The following is an 8,123-nucleotide window of genomic DNA, read 5'->3' as shown; positions in this document are numbered from 1 at the left end:
TGGATTTTTCCTATGAGACAGGACTATACACACAGAAGATGAAAAACCTACTATACAAAGTCTGTTATCTGGGAATTCGATTAACATTAACAGTACATCTTTCATATCGAGTTAATATACATGTGAGTTATGATTTATTTAATGTTTTATACTGTTAGCTGGATCTATGATTTGTTGACAATTTATTTTCATCTTCCTTATATTTTTAATAAATATTGCCAAGTTTAATATACTTCTGGGCCCATTTATTTAAGCCCGTCTGTATTTAGGCGTATTTTAATTTGACTTTCTTTTGTCAAGTATTTGTTAAAAGTCGCACAGCAGTTCATGAATTAGACTAGGCATATTGGTATTAGGGCTCATGCACATGAATGTGTGCCACCAGAGCCATGCATTGGGGACCACTAATTCCGGTCCCCAATGCATATTTACTGTCTGTGTGACCATGGCTGATGGATACAAACCCATTTAACTTGAATTGGTCTGCAATCTATCCACACCACAAAAAAAATAAAAAATAGAGCATGTACAGATCTTCCATATTGCAGACCTATTCAAGTGAATGGGTCCACATCCGTGAAACAAGCGCACGAGGCCGATGCCTGTATATTGCGGACCCGCTGTTTGCATGAGACCTTAGTCTGGTTGTTCTTTTTCAGACAGGTTCATATTCACTTAGTTGATTTTTGACCAAAAAGTCGCACCTCAATCCCTGAGGTGGAATAGAAAATTTGACTGTTTTTTAGACTGTTTTTGTGACAAATTCAGGGGCAAAGAAAAACTCACCTACATAAACAGTTAGGAAAAAAGTCACAAAAGTAAAAAAAAAAACTTCTGAATTAGTCTAAAAAATCAAAAAAGGTGAACAATGCGCAAAAGTCTCTAAACAGGTGCAGACACTTTTGTAAATGTGCCCCCTTGAGTGCTAACCATTTTTGAAATTGTCTTTTAATCCTGGGCTCAAGCCCCAGATGTTTTGGCCTTGTGACACCCCAAGAGTGTGTGCCCCACTCTAGTACTAGCCCATCTGGCATTTGCCAGAATTTCCAGATGGACAGTTTGGGCCTGGTGGATAAATCTATTGCAGAGACACTTTTTTTTAGGCCGCTTTCACACTACCATATGGCTATTTCAGTGTTTTGCAGTCCGTTTTTCACGGATCCATTGTTCTGTTTTTTGTTTCCGTTGTGTTTCAATTTCTGTTCCGTTTTTCCGTTCCGTTTTTTCCGTATGGCATATACAGTATACAGTAATTACATAGAAAAAATTGGGCTGGGCATAACATTTTCAATAGATGGTTCAGAAAAATACGGAACAGATATGGAAGACATACGGATGCATTTCCGTATGTGTTCCTTTTTTTTGCTGACCCATTGACTTGAATGGAGCCACGGAACGTGATTTGCAGGCAATAATAGGAAATGTTCTATCATTCAACGGAACAGAAAAACAGAAATACGGAAACGGAATGCATATGGAGTACATTCAGTTTTTTTTTTGCGGAACCATTGAAATGAATGGTTCTGTATACGGACAGTATACAGAACGCAAAAAACGGCCCGCAAAACGGAAAAAAAAAGTGTGAAAGAGGCCTTACTCTGTACCAACTGTTGATTTTTTCCGTTCCATCGAAAGATAGAACATGTCCTATTATTGCCTGCAAATCACGTTCCGTGGTTCCATTCAAGTCAATGGGTCCGCAAAAAAAAAACTGAACACATATGGAAATGCATCCGTATGTCTTCCGTATCCGTTCCGTTTTTTCTGAACCATCTATTGAAAATGTTATGCCCAGTCCAATTTTTTCTATGTAATTACTGTATATGCCATACGGAAAAAACGGAACAGAAACACAATGGAAACAAAAAAACGGAATAATGGATCCATGAAAAACGGACTGCAAAACACTCTAATAGCCATACGGTAGTGTGAAAGAGGCCTTACTTTAAGAAAGTTTTCTTATACCAATATTGTGGTGCATTGAGGGCCCTTACCCTTTTGGTGTTAGGAGACTCTGAAACAAGGCAAGATTTAACCTGACAAAAAGGGAGTTGTAGTACATCCAGCAGTTAACTTTACACAGTGCCAATTCCTCCCAAGCCTGAGCTAAGCAGTTTGATGCAGCAATAGCCCTGTCCTTTTTTCTTCTCTTGCTAAAATATCCGATTAGAGATGAGCGAAATGAATCCCACTTAGTGGAATTTGATCCAAATTTCAGGATAAATTCAATTCTCCTCGAAGCCAAATTTCCTCGTATTTCGTCTCAGCGTATTTTCGTCTCCTCCTCCTTTCTTTCTCACACACACACTGGTCGGGAGAAAGATTTACCTCCCGCAGCAGCGGCCATTGCGCTCCCCTCTCTCTCTCTCCCGCTCTAGGTCGTCGCTCTTCTCCTCACAGCTGCCGCCAGAAGGAGTAGGGATCCTATCGCAGTGTTTTATTTCCCACCCTCCCTTTCCAGAAGCGGTCCCTGCACCGCCTGACCGAAGAGCTTCCTCTCTCCTCCTCCCAGCCTGCCAGGCCGGAGCCTGCACCCCCTCCCTTCTCACCCTTTTCCGCTCTCTTCCCAACTCTTTATCTCATCCCCCGCTTTCCAACATGTCGGCGCCGACGGCCAAACTAAGTAAAAAGGAGGTGAACTCCAACCACGACGGAGCAGACGAGACCTCATAAAAAGAGCAACAGGATGCAATTGAGCATATTGATGAAGTACAGAATGAAATAGACAGACTGAATAAACAATCCAGCGAGGAAATCTTGAAAGTAGAACAGAAATACAACAAACTCCGCCAACCATTCTTTCAGAAGAGGTCAGAATTGATCGCCAAAATTCAAAATTTTTGGGTTACAACATTCGTCAACCATCCACAAGTCTCTGCACTCTTAGGTGAAGAAGACGAAGAAGCTCTTCACTATCTGACCAGGGTGGAAGTGACAGAGTTTGAAGACATAAAATCAGGCTACAGAATAGATTTTAATTTTGATGAAAACCCTTACTTCGATAACAAAGTTCTCTCTAAAGAGTTCCACTTAAATGAAAGCGGAGACCCTTCCTCAAAGTCCACAGAGATTAAATGGAAAGCTGGAAAACGTTCCAGCCAAACACAGAACAAAGCCAGCAGAAAGAGGCAGCACGAAGAGCCTGAAAACTTATTCACTTGGTTCACAGATCATTCTGATGCTGGTGCTGATGAGTTAGGAGAGGTCATAAAGGATGACATCTGGCCAATTCCATTACAATACTACCTGGTTCCTGATATGGAGGACAAAGAAGGCGAAGGGGAGGAGGAAGATGATGACGACGAAGAGAAAGAAGGATTAGAAGATATTGATGAGGAAGACGATGAAGATGAGGTCGAAGAAGAGGATGATGATGAAGACGAAGAGGGATAAGAAGCGGAGGAAGATGAAGGTGAAGATGTGAAGATGATTAGGATTGTAATGTTTGGATTCCACATTTTATTTTTATTTTTATCCTGTCCCTGGGAGCAAGATGCTGTTGTCATTTTCAATTTCCCTTATATTTTGTTACCCCCCCCCTTTTTTTTTATTTTTATCATTTGTGTGCGTGTGCTCGGTCGCCTTGTTTTAGGTCTTTTTTTTCCCTCTCCTCTTCATACTATGGTTCATAACTTTATTTTTGGGGAGAGGTGAGAACTAAGTAAAAATACAGTGGAAATCTCTAAACCTGTTTCTGTTCCTAAGTCATTCTTCTCCATTCAATAAACAATATACAATTGTACCATCCTATGGTGTATGGGGGCCTGGGTGCCCCTCGGCCGCCACCACCGGTGGAGGCCGAGGAGCACCCGGGACCTTGTGATTAGTGGTCTAGCTTTCACTTGATTTTTTTTATTTTATTTTCTTCCTTCTTTCCTGTGTGTATCGGGCTCAGAGGTTACACTCTGAATATGGACAGATAACATTTACCAACATGTATCGGTCGTCTTTTTATTTTATTTTTTCTTTAAAAAATGTAAAAGTAAAAAAAGAAATAAACAAAACTGGGGGAGGGTTAGACAGTGGGATGGGTTTTCAGAGACATCAGGGAGGGATGGGAGGGCTGGGTCGGGCATTTTGGAAACATGGCTTTTTCTCTTTGGCATGTTTGTGATGTTTTTGACGACATCCATGCAGTTTAAGACACTTTTAAAACGAGAAAAAAAAATCTAAAATCAGGTGGCTCTCTGCTCTGACAACCCTTCAGGACTTTCCCTTAAAGGACCCTGCAGGCAAATATTCGAAACGGACATGAGTATACTTTATTTTTTTTCCTCTGGAAAGATAAATGCTCAGTTTTAAACATTAAAGTGTACAAGTTGTTTTGTTACAGTAAAACTAAAAGTGTACACAAAAAAAAAAAAATTCAAGCTTACCTCCTCCAGTCGGTCGCGACGGGCTGCCAACCTTCATCTTGATTGAAAATCTCGGGTGAAATCCCATGCGTTGTGATGACGTAATCTCGCGTTGTGCGAGATTTCGTTCCAGATCTTCAAGCAAGATGGCCAGCCCGTCATGAGCAAATGGAGGCAGTAAATTTGATAGAATTTTTTTTGATTGTTAATTTTACACAGTTTTTACACTCAGATGCCGTAATCATGTATGAACACGGCATCTGAGGGGTATAATGACGGGGCTCCCTGTCATTACATCCTTTACTTACAAAAAAATGCACATCGTGATGAAGTAATTCAATAAATCAGCCAAATCTAAACTTTCAATTATTCGCTCATCTCTAACTGGGATCTCTGGCTAGCAACTACAATCTGGCAACAGTGGCTGTAGTGTCCACTATTATGGGGTGCATAGGGTGTCTTCACTTATTTTCCATTACACCACCATGACGGCACACATAAGAGATTGACCCCTGACCTCTGTAGGGGCAGGAACAGAGAAAGGTTAAATTGACTCCTCCCACCACCATACACCAGTGTATTCCTGCCTCTACAGTGGCCAGAACGGAGAAAGCCTTCTCTGCCAGTCAGGGAGGTGAAACATATTGTGTACCCCTTATTTTTTATTTTCAGTGTACCTGAGAGCTACATCAGGAGCTCAGCGCTTCCCTTGCGGTCATCTCGTTCCGGGTACCTCCCCTGCTCTCCAGAGGCACATGCCGAAGCTGACAGGGAGACGGCAGGGTCACGCTTCCTGTTAATCAGAAGCCTGACCTGCGGCTGCCACGGGCCTCCTATCTCCTAGTGAGATCTGCTGGCCGAGACGTCGCACTTGTGCGGGCATCTGACATCACTTCCGGGTCAGGGAGTATACCTGGAAGTGACTATCTCAGGCGATGGATTTAAAAAAGGTTCGTTCCTTGCCGACACAGCCGCATCATGTTGGACCAGGAGCTACAGAAGCCCAAAGAGCATGACGCTCCAACGCTACAAACTGTGAGTGTACACTTTTGCTTAGTGGCAGCAGACCCACCAAGGGAAGGGGTCTATAGTGGAGATTATAGGAGATGGTTTAGTTAACTCCTATGGAATGCCTCCCCTTCGGCTGGTACCCCACATTTCAATGTATACTGCACTTTCTGTTGATGTACTATACATTGAATCCTGCATTAACCACTTGCCGTCACGGTAACGCCCATAGTCGTCCGGACGGCAGCGCTCTCAGGTCTCAGTGACGCCTATTGGCGTCATCTCGTAAGACCTGAGATTTCCTGTGAACGTGCGCTCAGGATCGCACGTTCACAGGATTTCTCAGTATTCAAGTTTAACTACAGCCTGCCAGCGCTGATCATTGGCTGGCAGGCTGTAGATTTTTAAAAGAACCAAATAGGTATATCAGATGCTATTTTGTAAATAGCGTCTGATATACCTGCTACCTGCTCCTCTTTTGCTTGAGAGAACACGGGCAGCTCTGTAAGTAGCACCAAGCACCACACACACATTACCCCCCCCCCGTCACTTATTAACCCCCCATTAACCCCTGATCACCCCATATAGACAGTCACTGATTAGTCGCCGATTAGCGTCATCACTGTCGCTAATCAGCACTAGTACTATATAGTATCTGTAAGTGATCAAGACTGCGTAAAATCGCTGCGGCGCTATAAAGATTACTTTTGAGGGGCATGGCGAGTTCATAGAAGATTTTTTTTTTTTTTACACGTTAGCGGAAATTTATATTTTTTTGTTTTTTCTTACAAAGTCTCATATTCCACTAACTTGTGACAAAAAATAAAATCTTACATGAACTCACCATACCCCTCACGGAATCCAAATGCATAAAAATGCCCTGTGAAATCCTAAAGGTACTCATTGGAATTTGGGCCCCTTTGTGCACCTAGGCTGCAAACAAGTGTCACACGTGGTATCGCCGTACTCAGGAGAAGGTAGGGCAATGTGATTTGGGGTGTATTTTTACATATAACCATACTGTGTGTGAGAAATATCTCTGTAAATGACAACTTAAAAAAAATAAAAATTAAAGTCCATGATCCAAGAGAAAGTTAGATCTTCATTGGCATCCTTTCACGAAGAAGCCCTTGCAGCGCCTATATCCTCCTCAGACTCTGACGGGTTGGAGGACGAGGTTTCCTCATCTAAAAGAGATGAAGACGAGCATCCCTTATCAGAAGGGGAAATAGATGAATAAAAAAATATATATTTTTCTCCATAGTGGAGATGAATGACCTTTTAAAAGCGGTTAGAGACACTATGGGAGTAGAGGATGTCCAAAACCCTCACTCAGTTCAGGAGGAGATGTTTGGGGGATTAAAAATTAAACGTTTTAGAGTTTTTCCCATAAACAAAAAATTTAAAGAAATGATTATAGACGAGTGGGCATCCCCTGAGAAAAAATTAGGCATTTCTAAGGAATTCAAAAACAGGTTATTATTTGATCCCACTGAATGTAAGGTGTTTGACGAAATTGACATCCAGGTAGCAAATGTAAATAAAAAAAACCTTGCTACCTTTTGAAGATTCTTCCCAATTAAAAGATACTATGGAAAGAAAAGCGGATAGCCTCCTGAGGAAGTCTTGGGAAGCAGCAATGTATTGCCTCAAAATGAAAATCACCGCAACCTCAGTGGCTAGGTCGATGTATCTCTGGTTGAATGAACTAGAGAGACATCTAATTAATAAAACATTGCGAGAACAGATATTAGATTCAATAGTAACATAGTACATAAGGCCGAAAAAAGACATTTGTCCATCCAGTTCGGCCTGTCATCCTGCAAGTTGATCCAGAGGAAGGCAAAAAACCCCTGTGAGGTAGAAGCCCATTTTCCTCACTTTAGGGGAATAAAAATTCCTTCCCGACTCCAATCAGGCAATCAGAATAAATCCCTGGATCAACGATCTCTCTCTAGTAGCTATAGCCTGTAATATTATTACGCTCCAGAAATACATCCAGGCCCCTCTTGAATTACTTTATTGTACTCACCATCACCACCTCCTCAGGCAGAGAGTTCCATAGTCTCACTGCTCTTACCATAAAGAATCCTCTTCTATGTTTGTGTACAAACCTTCTTTCCTCCAGACGCAGAGGATGTCCCCTCGTCACAGTCACCGTCCTGGGAATGAATAGATGATGGGATAGATCTCTGTACTGACCCCTGATATATTTATACATATTAATTAGATCTCCTCTCAGTCGTCTTTTTTCTAAAGTGAATAACCCTAATTTTGATAATCTTTCAGGGTACTGTAGTTGCCCCAATGCCATTATTGAAATCAGCAACAGGCTTCCTAGCTGATGCTTCAGCAGAAACTATTTGTTTTTCAGCTAAAGATGCGGCTTTATCCAATGCCGCCAGAAGAGCTCTTTGGATAAAATGAAGTTATGCTCAATACCTTTATCTTGGGAGTACGTTTTTGGACCCGTCCTGGACACGATCCTAGAAAAAGCTACCAACAAGAAAAAATGTTTTCCTGAAGATAAGCCGACAAAAAGAAAATTGCCCTTTCGTCCACAGTTTAATCAGGGAAAATCCTTTTGTGGAAAAGGGAAAACAGGCCGCTGGAGCTATGCAAAAGGAGGGTGGGGTAGAGGATATCTTCTTAATCCCCAAAACAAATCCTGCGACAAACAATGATGCCAGGATAGGGGGAAGACTAAGAATCTTCTACCCGCAGTGGAAATCCTTGAGCTTTAAATATAATAAAGGATGG

General features: G+C 41.9%; 1 pseudogene; it reads left to right on the top strand.

The window, feature by feature from the left end:
• Positions 1-2,598: 2,598 nt before the first annotated feature.
• Positions 2,599-7,790, top strand: LOC122944184 (annotated as a pseudogene).
• Positions 7,791-8,123: the final 333 nt, after the last annotated feature.

This window comes from Bufo gargarizans, chromosome 7, assembly GCF_014858855.1.
Source record: "Bufo gargarizans isolate SCDJY-AF-19 chromosome 7, ASM1485885v1, whole genome shotgun sequence".
Taxonomy (NCBI): Eukaryota; Metazoa; Chordata; class Amphibia; order Anura; family Bufonidae; genus Bufo; species Bufo gargarizans.
This window is presented reverse-complemented; position numbering and strand designations above follow the sequence as displayed.